The sequence below is a fragment of the Lepus europaeus genome, chromosome 2 (genome assembly GCF_033115175.1).
Source record: "Lepus europaeus isolate LE1 chromosome 2, mLepTim1.pri, whole genome shotgun sequence".
Lineage (NCBI taxonomy): Eukaryota > Metazoa > Chordata > Mammalia > Lagomorpha > Leporidae > Lepus > Lepus europaeus.
This window is the reverse complement of record NC_084828.1, coordinates 51,202,293-51,220,364: the sequence shown is the minus strand read 5'-3', so window position 1 is coordinate 51,220,364 and position 18,072 is coordinate 51,202,293. Positions and strand designations below refer to the sequence as shown.

General features: G+C 37.3%; 1 protein-coding gene and 1 pseudogene across 1 annotated transcript in view; one reads left to right on the top strand and one right to left on the bottom strand.

Annotated features, from left to right (window-relative positions):
• EPHA6 (EPH receptor A6) overlaps window positions 1-18,072 on the bottom strand; it is a 1,087,270-nt gene that overhangs the window by 1,020,591 nt on the left and 48,607 nt on the right. The gene's annotated exons all lie outside the window — the stretch shown is intronic.
• On the top strand, window positions 2,247-2,645 carry LOC133747747 (60S ribosome subunit biogenesis protein NIP7 homolog; annotated as a pseudogene).

The following is an 18,072-nucleotide window of genomic DNA, read 5'->3' as shown; positions in this document are numbered from 1 at the left end:
GTTAAATTTAAACACCTAAGAATAACTGTGTGTTAATTAGAGAGCTCAACCAATAGTATTAGCTAGAACAAAAAAAATGCTAAAAGGGAAAGAGTATTAAATTGTACATCAACAGTCAGGGCAAGGGCTGATCAAGTCACTGTTTCTCATAGTGTCCATTTCACTTCAACAGGTTTCCTTTTTGGTGCTTGGTTAGTTGTCACCGATCAGGGAGACCATATGATATTTGTCCCTTTGGGACTGGATTAATTCACTCAGCATAACCTGGCTCTCAAAAAACTGTGATATGCTCAGCCAACCCACTATGGTAGCATGTTTTAATATATAAAACTAAGAATAACAGGTAGTGGGGCAGGCATTTTGGCACAGAGGGTTAAGTTGCTGCTTCAGATGCCCACACCCCATGCTGGAGTGCTGGTTCGAGTTCCAGATCCCCTGCTTCTGATCCAGCTTATTGCTAATGTGACTTGGAGGGCAACGGATGATAGCCCAAGTAGGTGGGTCCCTCTCTCCCATGTGGGAAATCTAGACAGAGTTCTAATACCTTGGCTTCTGCCTGGCCCAGAATCTCTGTCAACAGGCATTTGGGAAACAAGCCAGCAAATGGAAGATACATATTCTCATTAATTCATCTCTCTCTCTCTCTCTCTCTCTCTCTCTCTCTTTTTCCCCTTACTTCCCTATCTCCTTATCTCCCTCCTCCCATCCTGCCATTCAAATAAATAAATAAATAAATCCTTTCAAAAAGTTTACTTGTGTCATGGGTCATGACTGTCTCTTTACCCACTGAGTTTCTCTTGTTAATTGAACACTTGAGCATTCTCCAACAGAGATATAAGGACAATGCTTTTTCTTTTTTTGCATCTCCTATTCTCTGTTCAGTTATTTCAGAAATATTGTCCACATTCCCAGTCTCTTACATCTCTACAAAAGGTGAATCCAAAGTAGCAATTCTGAAGATTCTTCTCTAAAGCAGCTAAGTAAAATCTATTGATGTACACTTAGATTTCACAGTCAACTGCTCACAAAACATGGTTATCAGGTCATGAATCCTGAAAAGCTATTCATACAATAAAACACATTCCAGGAAGATGCTACAAAAGAATACTTTAAATAATAATGTACTTTTCTAACCCTTAGCATAACTTGAACATCTTTGCCCAAAGAAGGTATGTTGTCCTCTGAATGACCACATTGAATTGAACCAAGCAGTTTGTAAGTAATGTTGCCTGTAGAACAGAATAGTCTATAACTACAGAAATGGGCATGAAAATGTGGAGACTTACATGAACTAGTATGTCAACCAACTGCCATATTATTTACAAATTAAAATTTAAGCACTATTATTTGATAAAAAGTCATAAGAATTATATACAGCAACTTCCCACTGGAAAGTACTGAGGAAGTGTCAGAGTAAATGTGATGCCAGACTTAGAGGCAACATGGACTGCAAGACAGCTGATCTTTTCCAGCATATTTCTGTACTGAAGGGGAGTCAGGAAAAGGAATGTTTCATAAATGAAACATTTAAAAATGTGACCCATGCCAAGAGCAGCATGGCTTCAGTATATAAAAGAGAATGACAGACTGAAGCTTTACTATTGGCATGAAAAATTTAAAAAGAAACACGTTATTATCCTTACCCTGTAGGGAAAGTATGTCATTAAGTACCATGGCCAAATTGTTTATTGCTGGGATCCTGTGCAATAAAGTAAATGTGACAGAAATGATAATGGCATTTTAACATTTAGGCAAAAGGCGAAAGTTTCAATCAACTTAGGTTTTTACCAGTATAATTAAACATAAGAAAGATGATTAGTTTTCTTAACTTACTGATTACCCAAGACATGGACTATGGTAAGAAATGTATAATGTTGAGACACTCTTATGGTGAAGTCATTAGGAACCAAATTTTGTCCTTCGCTTACATAGCAGAGAAGTTTAATTTGAATTCTTCCAAACAGGAGTGACCATATTTTAGGAGACACGTTCATGCTAATCAGGCATACAGGAGACTAATTTATAAATGAGAAGGATGATTTATTCACTGATAATTTGTCTCCTTAGGGAATCCCCTTCCCCGAAGGTAAATTTATTCAAAACACTAAATTATAAACCAAAGGTTTCTCGGAGAATGCTAAATTACTGGAAAGGAATGACCTTGTTTTACTTTTAGAAAAGTCCTCTAGGACTTCCATTTCCGGTTACTGCAGCACGAAGATCTGGAGCTACAGCCCGGTGGAAAAATGCGGCCTTTGACTGAAGAGGAGACCAGAGTCATGTTTGAGAAGATGGCCAAATACATTGGGGAGAACCTTAGCTGCTCGTCGACTGGCCCTACGGCACCGACTGTTTCAGGCTACAGAATGACCGCGGGTACTACATGAGTGAAAAGATCCTGAACTGGCAGCCAGTATCTCTAGGGACAAGCTGGTATCACTGGGGACCTGTTTCAGGAAGTACACCAAGACCCACAAGTTCCAGTTGCACATCACGACACCTGATTACCTGGCACTGTATGCCAAAGGTTTTGGTATGGCAGAAATGTCTACACAAGACTGCAGGGAAGTAGACCCATGGCCATTGTGGTATTTCATCAAGCAGACATTGGAGAATATGTGCGGCATGAAAAAACATTAACTTAAAAAGTCATCGCAAGGACAGACGGCTCTGTGGAAAGGCCTAGCTTTGTTTCCTTTGTGTGTGGTCTACTGTCATACTGAATTTTGTCAGCACTGTGACCTCGTCAGGGACTTCTTAGTTTAATACCGCATCATTGACAGATGGCAGCTGGACTCTTAATGTACACAGTGGCTCAAAAATGAGGTTTCAGATCTTTGTATTTGTGACTCAAGTACCTCTTTACATATTTGAATTGGAGGGCTTCTTGTTTTGAGTTACAGGTTCTACACTGTCAGAACTGAGGACAAAAATAGCTTGTTACTGTTATCTGTGATAATACTTTGTCTTCTAAACTCATAAAAACATAGTGGGTTTTCTGTTATTTATTAATATCAAGAAAGATACTGCCATATCAGAGTAGTAGGCCTCATAAGGAATTTCTCAAATGGAATTTGACTAAGATAATAAGAACAGTTTATGCAGATATTTTTCTATACAGTAAGTGCTGTGAGGTGTAAAACAAAACTTGGATTCAACCAGTTCTGCCGCCTATCACCTATATGGCCTTGGAAGAGTCATTCAACTTTAACATGCTTCATTTTTTTCTGTTTAAAAAAGAAAAACTAAAACAACTTTAACGACCTACTTAAGAATCATTTTCAAAGTTAGAAATCATGGTTTGAAAGCTTCTAGCCACTGCCTGGAAAATGATAAATCTTGAATAAGTGTTATTTTTATATTGATATATATTTCTTTTAGTAGGCACAGATGTCTTACATTTTGAATACAAGTTGTTTTTTCGTTTTTTTTTTTTTTTCTTTAATCTTGAATGATCCCAGGCATTTTTTGGTCACTTTGAGTCATAAAATATAATTTCTCTTACAAACCTTTTTGCCTACTTGGCTGGACTGGACTGGACCAAAAGCACTGGAGACTGAAATAATTTAGATTCTTCACTTTTCACATGTTTCTTATTTTGTGAAAATATATTTTAAAAATTGGTAACACTGGGCCAGTGCTATGATGTAGCAGGTAAAGCCATGGCCTACAGTGCCAGCATCCCATATGGGTGCCAGTTCGAGTCTTGGCTGATCCACTTCTGATCCAGCTCTCTGCTGTGGCCTGGGAAAGCAGTGGAGGATGGCCCAAATCTTTGGGCCCCTGCACCCATGTGGGAGACCGAGAAGCTCCAAGCTCCAAGCTCCTGGCTTCAGACTGGCGCAGCTCTGGCCATTGTGACCATTTGGGAAGTGAACCAGCAGGTGACGACCTCTCCCTCTTTCTTTCTCTCTCTCTCTGCCTCTATCTCTATAACTCTGCCTTTCAAATGAATAAATAATTTTTTTAAAAAAACAGTAGTTCTAAAAGAAGGACAATAACATTTTACAGATTTTTAAGATGTGTATTTTAAGACAATTTTTAAATGAATATACCCATTTTTAACTCCAAAGAAGATACCTTTAAAAATAAAAGTCTGAGCACAAAAAAATCCTCTAAAAATATTTATATTCAAGGAATAAAGAATTTTATCCCCCCCCCATTTAAAACTTCCCATTTTACTTAATGCTGAAGAAACACAGGAAAAGTTTCCTACTTAAATTGTTTTTCAAATATACCTATTGCCAACTAAAATTATGGCATTTCAAATATTATCTACAAGACATACTATAGCTCCTAAAGTTAAAGTCTATCTTTTATAAGGAAAAATTGAAGTTATACTTTTTTTTTTAAAGAAAATTTATTCTACCTGTAGACTGGCTCCAGTTACCAAGTTATATGCATTTCTTTTCCAATGAGGATTTTTAAAGTAAAATCATAACTCTATGTGTTGGTTTAATACAGTTTCAAATCAGAACAGAGAAATTTATAGATCATGTTCCATGAGTATAGGAAGAATCTAAACCCTTAGGCATGGAGTTTACAATTAGCTGACCAGATTGCTTCTGTCTTAGGTTGTCCTTTACAAAGGTAGATACACTGCATTATTTTTCATGGATAAGACACAATAATTTTTTTAAAACTTAATAATTTTTTCACCTCAATGATTTATATTTCATCAAACACACTAATACTGTCATATTTTGAATAATGCAATATTGGACATTCTTTAAGAATCTATTCTTAAATTTCCCCTACATTTATATTTTCAGATAAACTTGGTCAGTTTTAGAGTTAAAATTATTATTTCAATGCTGTCATCTTCTAGCACACATCTTTATGTTATGTTTCAGACTCAAAGTTAACATGCTAGCACATCTGAACTCACTGTTTCTCATCACCTTTTGATTCCCCTACTTCAGTTCTAGCACACATCATTTCATAAGCACTCAAAATATGAACCTGCATCACATCCATCTTATTCTACTTTGTGGTACTAAAGCACAGTATCAGAGGTTTGGTAATTTATAAAGAATATACATTGCTTTCAAACTATCTGAAGGCTAGGAAGTTTAAGACCAAGTGGTATCTGGTGATGGCCTTATTCCTACATCTTCATATGACAGAGAGTAGAATGCCAAGAGAAAACCAATTCACTCAATTCAGCCCTTTCAAAAGGGTGCCCAACTTCATTCACTTATGAGGAGCCTGCATAGCTAACAAATCACCAAAGTGCTGCCTTTTCATACTATCACACAACACCTGAATTTTGAAGGGAACACATTCAAACCATAGTACCATCCTTGATTTTGAAAAAAAAATCATTTTTTTTAAGATTTATTTATTTATTTTGAAAGAGTTACAGAGAGAAAGAGGCAGAGACAGAGAGAGAGGTCTTCTATTCGCTGCTTCACTCCCCAAGTGGCTACAACGGCAGGAGCTGGGCTGATCCGAGGCCAGGAGCTTCTTCAGGGTCTCCCACATGGGTACAAGGGCCCAAAGACCTGAGTCATCCTCTACTGCCTTCCCAGGCCACAACAGAGAGCTGTATCAGAAGTGGGGCAGCTGGGACTAGAACCAGTGCCCATACGAGATGCTAGCACTGCAGGTGGCAGCTTTACCCACTATGCCACAGCTCTGATCCCAAAATATCATTCTTTATTCAAAAATAAATAAGCCATCTTGGGGCCTGTGTTGTCATATAGTGAGTAAACCTCCACCTGCACTATCTGCATCCTTATGAGTGCCAGTTTGAGTCCTGGCTGCTCACTACTAATCCAGATCCCTGCTAATATGCCTGGGAAAGTAGTAGCAGATGGCCCATGTACTTGGACCCCTGCACCCACATGGAAGACCCTGATGAAGCTCCTGGCTCCTGGCTTTCCTTGGTCATTTAGGCCAATGTAGGGGTGAACCAGTGGATGGGAAGATTTCTCTGTCCCCTCTCCCCTCTGTGTAACTCTGTCTTTCAAATACATAAATCTTTAAAAAATACTTAAAATAAATTAATAAGCCCTCTTACTCCCAAGGGAAATATAAAAGTCTTTGTGCCCCAGCCTCTTAAGACAGAAATCACATTCAGAATACTTTCATACAAAAAAGGAAGATTTGAAGATGGTCAAACTGGAATCTAGAACTTCAATACACATTGTTTCTTTGAAAAAACAAATACAAAAAAGAATAATTCATGTCAAAAAGTCACAGATTAGAAAACAAGTTTTTCTTCTGTGCTGATTTTAGCAAATCCTCCAAATCTTTATGCTCAAGAGCAAGATCCTTTAAGAAAAGGCCTTCTCCTCAACCCTCTTGCTCTTAGGTCAGCTGCAATCATTATAATAAGATTATCCTTTGTTATCTAGATGGGCACAATGTAGTAATACCAAGAGTCGTTTACAGTAGAAGAGAGAGCTTGAGTATCAGAGCAAGATGTTACTCCAGAGAAAAGACAGACATGTAACATTTTTGACTTGGAGACAGGAAACCAGGAATGTAGGCAGCCTCCATTAGCTAGAAAGGGCAAGGGAATGGGTTCTCCTGTGAAGCCCCTGGCAAGGAAGCGTCACACTAACACTGATTTTAGTCTAAGGAAACCAACGTCAGACTTTCACACAATTGTAATAAAACTGTAGTTTGTTTGTTTGTTTGTTTGTTTTAGCTACAGCAGTAATAGAGAAACAATACACTGAGCTTTCTAAATCATATTCAAAGCTGTTTTTCTAGCCCCTACCTATTTTGTCTCTCATCTGGGCTAGGGTTTCTCAGACTTGGTCCTCTAATTAAATCAAGGCACCTTTAGTAATCTGCCTGAGAGAATAATATGATTTCTTCCATCTCTGTTCAAAACTTGCTATATTCCTCTCATCATTTATAAAATCTCCCAAAGTTCTTGTTAAAATATGAACATGTTTCATATATACGTTTTCCAACAGGTCTGAGTATAAACTAGAATCAAGATAAACATAAACCCTTAGATTCTGCCTTCATGGTGTGAAAATGAAATAAAGAGGAAATATGAAAAAGAGAAAATGAACAGGTATAAAATAAATGTATAATTATATAATTACATATTGTGAGCAGTGCTATGAATCTAATTAAAAATTCAGATTTATGGAAAGCCTCTAAAAAGGTTGTCATTATTAGAATTGAGCTATTCTCAATATACCTTTTAGAAACATAATGTGAAGTATGTAATAATGGAGAAACTATGAAAGGATACATTAATTATTTTTAACTCAGTATTTCCCTAAATTTTGACACTAAGACGTCTTTCATACTGTATGTGTATTAACATTTTATAGCAAAATACCCAAGGGAATATGGTTTAGAAACTATTGCCTTACAAGATGTGCAGTGGTCTCTAGAAAATCAGTGGGGACTGATTCCAGGTCACCCATGGATCAAAAATCACAGGTGTTCATTCTTTTATATAAAATGGTATATTATTTGCCTGTAACCTATGCACAACCACTCACATACTTAAAATCATCTCCAGATTATTACTTATTCTTTAAAAAAGATTTATTTATTTATTTGAAAGGCAGGGTAACAAAGACACATAGAGAGACAGATCTTCATTTGGTGGTTCAGTCCACAAATGGCCACGTTGATCAGGAAGCCAGGCCAAAGCCTGGAGGCTAAAACTCCATTCAGGTCTCCCGCGTGAGTGGAAAGGGCCTAAGCACTCAGACCATCTTCTAAGGCTTTTCCAGGTACATTGGCAGGAAGCTGGTTTGAAATGAAGCAACCAGGACTCAAACTGATACTAATATGGGATGCTAGTGTTGTAGGTCTTAACAAGCTGCAAAATACCTAATCCAATCAAAAAGCTGTGTAAATACCTAACACAATGGAATTGCTGTGTAAATACTGCATTTTGGGCAGAATAATGACAAGGAAAAAATGGTGTACATGTTTAGTATAGACATGCTGTTTCTTGTAAATATTTTAGATCCACAGTAAATTGAACCTGAAGAGGAAGAACCTGTGGATACAGAGGGCCAACTGCACTCTGAACTCCTTAGCATTTCATTCATGATACTTCCTGGTTTGGTGCCAGTTACCTATTCCATTTCCTCCTCTTCTTTTCTATCAGATGACACTCCACCCCCACCATACATTACTCTTATATACTGGCAATCTTCAAATTTGCTTTGTCCTCTCACCTTTTCCCAGTTTCAACCACACTATTCCTTTGTACTTGAAATTCTCTAAACATAACAATCCTACAAGAAGAATCTCATTCATCATTTGTGGCATACCCTAATTGTGACATATTTTTTTTTCTTTGACAGGCAGAGTGGATAGTGACAGAGAGAGACAGAGAGAAAGGTCTTCCTTTTTGCCGTTGGTTCACCTTCCAATGGCCGCTGCGGCCAGCGTTTCATGCTGATCCGAGGCCAGGAGCCAGGTGCTTCTCCTGGGTCTCCCATGTGGGTGCAGGGCCCAAGAACTTGGGCCAGCCTCCACTGCCTTCCCGGGCCATAGCAGAGAGCTGGCCTGGAAGAGGGGTCACTGGGATAGAATCTGGTGCCCTAACCGGGACTAGAACCCGGTGTGCCGGCGCCACGAGGTGGAGGATTAGCCTGTTAAGCCACGGCGCTGGCCGTGACATATTTTTTTAACCTTCCTAATTTATATCCCCCAAATACAGAGGCTCTTATATGACATTATTTTTACACTCGACTGAAATTTGTACATGCTCCACTAAGAGTAATTATCTTATTATATCATGATATAGTCACTCTGGACAACTATTTTTCCAAAGACTAAATTCCTTGAAGGCCAGAACTGTACTGTTCTAATCACACACTCTTAGCCATTATGGTTGAAAAAATGAGTAACAAGGGCTAGTGTTTGAAACAGCAGGTTAAACTGCCCCATTGGGAATCCCATATCTTTTTTTCTGAGTGCTGGGATTGAGTCCTGCCTCTACCTTCCAATTCAGTTTTCTGCGAATGCACCTGGGAGGCAGATAATGACATGAACAACTGAGACTCTGCCACTCAAGTGGGAGAACTGGATAGAGTGCCTGGCTCCTGGATACAGCCTGGCCTAGCCCCTGATATTTGGGGAGTGAACCAATGGACACACTCTCTCATTCCAGCTCGGTCTCCCTATCTCTGCCTATTAAATAAATAAAAAATAAACATTTTTTTTAACATGAATAGCTTCTCAATTTCACTGTGTACCTAAAACTCCTCTTTAAAATGTGTCTTTTAGATGGGCCAAGGACTTAAAAAGTCATTTTTCAAAAGAGGAAATACAAATGTCCAACAGACACATGAAAAAATGTTCAGGATCACTAGTCGTCAAGGAAATACAAATCAAAACCACAATGAGGTTTCACCTCAACACTGTAAGGAAGGCTTTCACACAGAAATCATCAAACAACCAGTGGTGGTAAGGATGAGGGGAAAAAGGCACACTTATCCACTGTCGGTAGGAATGCAAACTGGTAAAACCACTATGGAAGAAAGTTTGGAGATACTTCAGAAATCTGAATATAGCCCTACCGTACAACCCAGCCATCCCACACCTTGGAATCTACCCAAGGGAAATTAAATTGGCAAATAAGAGAGCTATGTGCACCTGTTTATTGCAGCTCAATTCACAAAAACTAAGACATGGTACCAACCTAAATGCCCATCAATGGAAGAATGGATAAAGAAATTATGGGATATGTACTCTATGGAATACTATACATCGGTTAAAAATGAAATCTGGTCATTGGCAACAAAATGGAAGAATATGGAAAACATCATGCTGAGTGAAATAAACCAGTCCCAAAGGGACAAATATCATATGTTCTCCATGATATGTGACAATTGAGCACTGAAAAGCAAAGCTGTAGAAGTGAAACTGACACTATGAGAAGCAATGACATGATCACCCCTTGTCCTCTCAAGCAACAGCTTACTATTTTATTCTTTTTAGTATTTTCTTTTTCTACTTAATAACATCAGATGAGCTCTTTACTTAACACATAATTATTCTTAGGTGTTTAAATGCAATTGAAAATTGATCCCTGTTAAAAATAAGAGTGGGAATAAGAGAGGGAGGATATGTACAGTTCGACACACATTCCCTCAGACTTACCCCTAATGGTAAAGCTAAAAATTTGCCATGGGACTCCAAATCCCATTAAATTAGCAGGTACCAATGCCATCTTACTAGTTAAAGTGATTAGTTTAAGTCCATAACTGATCATAAAGATAGGAATAAGTATGAAAGGGATCACATAAATAAGACCAAGTGTGTGCTAATAATAATAGAATTTAAAAGGAAAGAATAATCCAACATAGGAAGCAGGCCAAACAGCAGACTCATATAATCCAACATGGGAAGCAGGCCACACAGCAGACTCATAAAATGACAAATGCCCTAAACAGCACTCTGGCCTCAGAAGCAGCCCTTAACTCATTCAGATCTGGCTGAAAAGCCCATGAGAGTATTTCAGGCATGGAAACCAAAGACACTGTAGCAAAAAATGACCTACATGAAAGATCTCTTTGAGTGAGATCCTGGTGCAAAGAAGGGGCCATCAAAGAACAAAGTACCTTTCTCTGAAGGGAGGAGAGAACTTCCACTTTGATTATGGCACTGTCTAAATAATTTTGGGAGTTTGTGGACTCAAAAAGATCCCATAGTCTTGGCAGATCATGGCAAGAGCCTCAGGTGATCACTGACATCATATATAAAAGTGTCAATTGTTAAATCAACAACAGGAGTCACTGTGCACTTGCTCCCCATGTAGGACCTTTCTCCTAATGAGTTGTACTATGAAAATTAATGGTAAAACTAACCTTCAAATAGTACTTTATACTTCGTGTGTCTGTGTGGGTGCAAACTGTTGAAATGATTACTTAGTATAGAGTTATTTTCTGTGTATAAAGATAACTAAAAATGAATCTTAATGAAGAATTGGATGGAGGAGGGAGTAGGGGGTAGGATAGTTTGGAGGTGCGAGAATGGGTACTGGGATAACCGCTACAATCTAAAAGTTGTACATATGAAATTTATATTAAATAAAAGCTTTCTATTAAAATGTCTTTTAAAGGAATAATTGAATGGAATAGCAAAATGAAACTGAATTGGTGAAGAATTTTGACTAACTATATAAACTCTTATAGTTAGTAAATGGGTCAGAATGTGAACAAAAATGGATAACTTAAAACACACTAGCAAAAAAAGCATAACTTTAGTAGCTGCAAACAATAGAGTGCATTAGAGAGGGAGTCACTAGAGCCCTGTGATTATCAATCCAGTGATCCAACAGCAATAAATAATAAAATAATGTTGTGCTTTTGTATCATATTGTGGCAAAGGAAATTACTAGAGCAGAGTTAAAGCACTGGCAAAGACACAATAATAATCTTGAAATACTGATAATACAGGGTGTATGTGTGGAGAAAATATTGAAAGAAAATTATAATGATTCAGGAGCTTCAACAACTTAAGCATAATAAATTTCAATGGGACCTCATTAGGGATATATTTTGTGAAACTAGTCTGAAAGAATACAATTAAGACTACTTCAAATGTGGGGGGGGGGGGGGCATGAACAAGAGGGATCATCTACCCAGAATAAAATAAATCAGGTGATACTCATAATATAGAAACTAGTCAATGCATATGGCCAATGGTGGGAGGATGGCTAACAAAAGGAACGTGAAATGGCATTTAGAAAGAGCTATAGAAGTGGCTACAGAATCCTTTAAGTTAAATATAGGATCCTACTGTTTTGATACTTTCATCTTGCAGTATCAAAAATGATACCTTTTCACGGCTCCTATTTGGTTGGGTTTCCATATAAATTTCAAAAGTTCCAGCAAAGTTACTTTTGCTAGAGACTAGATATAGCAAAACACCAGAAAACAAAATATTTTAAAAGCTTCAGATCTATTACTTTCTAGGATGCATTTATAAATTTTGATAACATTTAGTGCCCTAGAGGAGTAAATTTTGAGTACAGGGAAATATGGAAGCACCTATAGAGCAAAGATTTCACATTATTATGGGGAAAAGAGTTCTATGTATTCTGAGCAGTAGAGGCAAGGACAAAAATCAGCAAGACACAGTTACTCTGACTATGGAATCAGCACAATTATTTTCTAGGAGGAAGTCTTCAAAAGGTTCACAAAAAATGCATATAATAAAAAAAATGCATGAATTTCATATATTTTGCAGCAACATAAACCTAATTACATTCTTCTGAGTTCTTTAAGTGCTCTTGTGCTATTTTTATCTACATAAAATATATTTTATGTATTTTTAAATTATATTTTTCTTATTTCTCTCTAAAACATCTCTTGGGGTTAATTTTATTCCATCTACCAAAGAAACCTCAGGTTGAGCATTAAGTTGTGTGCCTTTTTCATCATAAATTTTCCTATTTCAAATATTTAGAATATTTAGGTCAAAAATAACCAAAATTCAAAATTTATACAACTTTGCACTTTTCTCCCCCATGAATTTGATTTTTCTTAATATTTGGAAGCTTATAGTGTGGAAAGAGTCTCCTCATAATCTGCCACTCACTGACCACTGTTGCTGAATCACCAAAATCAAGCTGGTGGTTGAGTGATGAAGATATAGGGGTCCAGTTTTTCATGGCTAGTTCAGATTGATCTGGCTTGGGTGCCTTCTGGAATTAGAAGATAATCAAAGCTAAAATTCCTTTTCTCCTGATTATCTTAAAGAAATTCTCTTGATGGAAAACTCTTTTTTTTTTAGGGGTTTATTTATTTTTTTTTTAACTTTTATTTAATGAATATAAATTTCCAGTGTACAGCTTATGGATTACAATGGCTTCCCCCCCACATAAATTCCCTCCCACCCGCAACCCTCCCCCTCTCCCGCTCCCTCTCCCCTTCCATTTGCATCAAGATTCATTTTCAATTCTCTTTATATACAGAAGATCAATTTAGTATAAAGATTTCAACAGTTTGTACCCACATAGAAACACAAAGTGAAACATACTGTTGGAGTACTAGTTATAGCATTAAATCACAATGTACAGCACATTAAGGACAGAGATCCCACATGAGGAGCAAGTGCACAGTGGCTCCTGTTGTTGACCCAACAAATTGACACTCTAGTTTATAGTGCCAGTAACCACCCTAGGCTGTCGTCATGAGTTGCCAAGGCTATGGAAGCCTTCCAAGTTTGCCGACTCTGATCATATTTAGACAAGGTCATAAAAGACAGAGTGAGGATAGTAACCAATGATCCTAAGAGTGGCATTTACCAGGTTTGAACAATTATACAGCATTAAGTGGGGAAGAGGACCATCAGTACACACAGGTTGGGAGTAGAGCCATTGGTGGTAGAGTAGAGGTTATGATTACAAAGGAATGAGGCCCAAGTACTCTAGACAGGGTTTAGAAAAAAGGACAGAGTCATTATTAGAGGAGATAAGAAAGGTGCTGTCTAAGCTACAATGAAGTTTTCTGATTTAGAGGCAAATAGAATCTGATAGAAGGGGCTTGATAATAATCTGGTGGGCTTTAGGCCTTGTAAGTTAAGAGGCCCAGACCTATCTATCTCTGCACATGGGGTATATCCTAAGGGAGGTGTGAACCTCCTAGGGGAAGGCACTCTGTTGACTTTTCATTACTTGGCTGGCCTGGGAGGAGAGCTGGGCAGGTAAAGGCAGGGGGCATCTCTAACAAGAAATTTACAGTTCTGCCTGCAATGTTGCTGACCCTACTTGACCATACCCTCAGCTGCAGTGGTCACTTTGGAAGTTGGGCTGAGTGAAGGGCTTTTCAGCTTAGAGCCAAATTTAATTTGTGTGACCTGAATCTGTGTATCATATGTTTTAAACTTATTGGTAGAAAGAAACTAAAAACATTTTATATGGTTGTGCTTAAGTTTACTGGTTAAACAAACTACTCCATGTTAGATATTTAAGAGGTGTTTTCAAATACATGATTCTTAAAATTTATAGAAGGCATTGGACCTTCTGGTAAATGTTTTCTTAAGTTGTTATCTAATGGTTGAAACTGCTTGCTAAGTATTCATGTGATATTGCTATTGTCAGCAAGCGATCTAGGACTTGCTCCCTCATTTCTCTATTCTAAGCCCAACTTGTTCTTTCATTTCTCTATTCTCTTCAAGGTAGGAAACTAATTCTATTATGAAGGAATCTGTAGGATGCACAGTTTAATCTTTAGACCTTATAAAAGAGATGGCTAACATTTTTCTGCAATAGCATAGCCAAAATAAGAACTTAAATAATAATCTCATAGCTAGATTCACTTCGCCATCAGCCAAGTATACAGTAAGTAGAAAAAAAAAACCTCCCTTTCAGACCAAAGGGAAAGAAAGTTTTAAAGTGAGAATATAATTTTCCTCATGGGCATTGTCTACCTTAGAAAAACTACTACAGAACATGCCTGTGACTATAGACTTGTAGTTCAGGCCACCGAAGATTAGAGATGGGACACGGGCACTCCCTTGACTTGCATCCTCTGGTCTGCTTTAACACAAACCAGGAGGAAAAGAAAGCTAGGCATCAGAAGCAATGGGTGGCAGGCCTATTAATGGCTGATCTGTACAGTGATCTGCCCTCAAGGAGACCCAACAGGCCAGTCCACTGCAGTGGCTTTCAAAGTGGTAAACCTGGGCTTCAGCAGAAGTCAGCTTGTGAAGAGCCCTGGCAGCTCTGCCACGAGTTGGATCACTGGAAATGGACCTGCCCTGGAGTCGAAGGATGCCCAGGTCAGAGCCACAGATCTTGATGGAAAACTCTTAATTCTGAAGCAGCGTCTCTTCCAGTTAGTTATTTTCAACTTTGACCTCAGCTCCTAGGTGAGCACATCATCCCAGCAGGAAGCTCCTTGAGCACTTGACATAGTACTCTTATTACAGGGCTCCAGGCAGTTCCTTTCCTAACAGTCCACATCTGTTAGGAAACAGATCACACTTGACTCCTGGCAAAGGTTTAAGGAGCTACCTCCAAGTGTAGCCCTGCTTCTGCCTCTGCTCACTCATCTCAGGCTCCTAGTTAGTCTCCTTCATCCTCTTTATGAAGCTCCCCAATTTACAACAAACACAGATTAATCTTTGATTTATCCCCTTAACTAAAATATCCCTTGTCCCCCAAAAACATAATTCCTTCCATCAAACCAACACTTACAACAGGTGAAACAGGAAGTCTCTACTAATGAGAAGATTGATTTTTAAAAGCTTTTAACTATGAGCTGTGCAGGGGCTAGTCTAAAAAATCTCACTTTGGGATTTGTAGGTTCTGTACCTAAATATTGTTCTTAGCTGCAGAATTTCAGCAGAATTTAAGAGTGCCATCTTAGAATTCAGTATTATAACAATTTTAGCTGACATGTTAAATTATTCCTGCACATCAAACACTTTGCTAGGTATGTTTTATGGGCAATTCCTCAATTATGTTTTATTTCAAACTTATTTAAAAAGGGTTTATCACTACTCCCATTTTATCAGCCAAGAAAACAAAGTCCAGAAGAGATAAGAAATTCCAGGGTACAAAGTTAGTAAGAGGCACAAGCACTAGATTTAATGTCAGCTGGTTTTGCTTTAAAGATGAAGTTTCTAACCACTATGCCCAATGCCTCTCCGATTTTGTCAATGACAGGGAGCAGGAAATTTTAGAGGGTAGGAAGGAGAGCAGCCTAGGGAATAAGACTGAAAGGGAGAAAGCAACTTCTAAGATATGAGATTATAGAGAGATCCTGTACTCTTTGTTTTTTGATTAAAGGCTTCTAATAGGCAGCTATCAGAGATAAATTCAAGACTTACAAGTTTACCTTATTTTATATGGATCATTTTCTAACATAAACAAAAAAATCACCTTAATATTTATTTAGGACTTTAGAAATAAAAATATCATAAAATTTGATTTAGATGAAATTGATTTTATAAGATGTCCTGTTGTTTTGCCTAATCTCCCATAGTGAAAGATAAATACTAAGCCAAAATCATCTCCATTATTCTATTGAATAATAAACATTTAAACTGGTCCTTTTTTAAGCTATTACTTTTGAATTTTATAATATTTCACCCCTAGTATGCTCAAATGGACCAAAGTAGTGGACATATCTATGACAAAGGACTATGCATATTTGTATTCAGTCAGCAATTTCTGAATTAAAGCCTGCTGGGAAGCTCAACTTCATGTCTTATTTATTCATCTTTGAAGGTTGCTGAAGAAGACAGCTCTAACTTTTGATAAGCATATATTTTCCCTTAGGAAATTTCTTTTTTTTTTTTTTTCCAAATTGTTCTGGGAAAAGTGGTAACTAAATGTTGCATAGTGTAAAAGGAAAATTACGGTTATGCTACTAAAGAATTTATGGACCCCAGTATTTTCATAGGTGTTGAAACTGGATTACTAACTTAGAAATTTTTATAAAAATATAAGCATAAAACTATTCAGATGATCTAAGAATAAGGAAAAGGAATGTAATTTAGATGAGCATGAAATACATTTTACTTTTTAAGGATACAGATGGGGCAATTTATCCTATATCCTGCTCCCTTCCTCAGGTCTGATAACATCTGCATCCATAAAGTCCTTTGTTTCAGACCTTCAAGAGAAGTTTTTCTATTTACATCCAAAAAGCCCTTTGTTCCAAGAGGAGCAGAGGTGGGGAAGCAAGACCCATCTCCTTAAAAACCCCCAGCCTCAACTGGACTACGTGCTCAGCTCTCTGCATCTTTGCTGAGTTGCCCGCCTGGCCTGGCCTGGCCTGGCCAGGTGTACTCTCCACTCACCCATGCAGCCCTGCTCTCCCCCAGTCTGAGCGACTGGGCACTCTCTCTCAGGCTCTGTCTGGAGAGGTGCCCATCCGTCCTTACAGATGTTCCTTCCTAATAAACCTTGCTGTTTTACCTCCCACTAAAAAAAAAAAAAAAAAAAAAAAAAAAAAAAAAAAAATCCTATATCAAGGAGTTGTTAAAAAAAAGCATTTAGTATCACATAGCATGGCATATCAATCAACTTTTAAAATTTTAAAATATGAAAGTATTTTATAAAATTTAAGTATTTTATAATTATTTTATGCTCACAAGACTAAGTTATTTTCTTGAGTTTTCTTAGAAAAAATGTTGGATTTGATCAAACTGCTATTAAATAGAAAATTTAAAACAATTAAAAGCATCTAGGATAGTTATATACATAATTTCATTATGTAAAAGGGCATATTAAAACTAATAGAAAAATCTCACATATAACATAAATGTGATAAAATCTATATAACAAAGAGTTGAAATCTATGCAAACACAAAACCATCTTGAAAGGTCCTCCTTTTTTTATTGCAATTCATGTGATGAAGATATTTCTCACTGATAACAGTACTTCCTCCTCAAGGGACTATTATTTGCTATGTCCAAAAAAAACCATGAGTTATATATTATAAAACATCACAAGAAAGTTTTCCACCTTAACCTTGGCTTTTTGGTACAAAAACTATCTAATAAGCAATCAACAGTTTGTACTGAATGCATGCGCATGACCCTTTTTGCTCAAGCTAACCATAAATTACCTATCTAAAAGAAATAGTGAGTCACTTGTGGTAAGTTTAATGTGTGTCTTTTGGAGGGAAATGAATTTTGGCTTTTTACTAGATTATACAATTCCCAGTTATCCAAAAGTAGATAAATAATTTATGTTTCCTATAATTTACCTACTAATTTATTTAGCAAAAATAGCTTTCTTATATTATTATCTTCTTGAAGATTATTTTAGAATCTTAAGAATCCTTTGTATAAGAAGGAGGTATCTTTCTCTGAAGGAAGGAGAGAACTTTCACTTTGACTATGACCATGTCTAAAAAAGATTGGAGTTGGCGAACTCAAAAGGCTTCCATAGCCTTGGCAACTCATGACAAGAGCCTAGGGTGATTACTGACGCCATAAACAAGAGTGTCAATTTGTTAAGTCAACAACAGGAGTCACTGTGCACTTACTCCTCATGTAGGATCTCTGTCCTTAATGTGTTGTCCAATGTGAATTAATGCTATAACTAGTACTCAAACAGCATTTTGCACTTTGTGTTTCTGTGTGGGTGCAAACTGTTGAAAACTTTACTTAATATA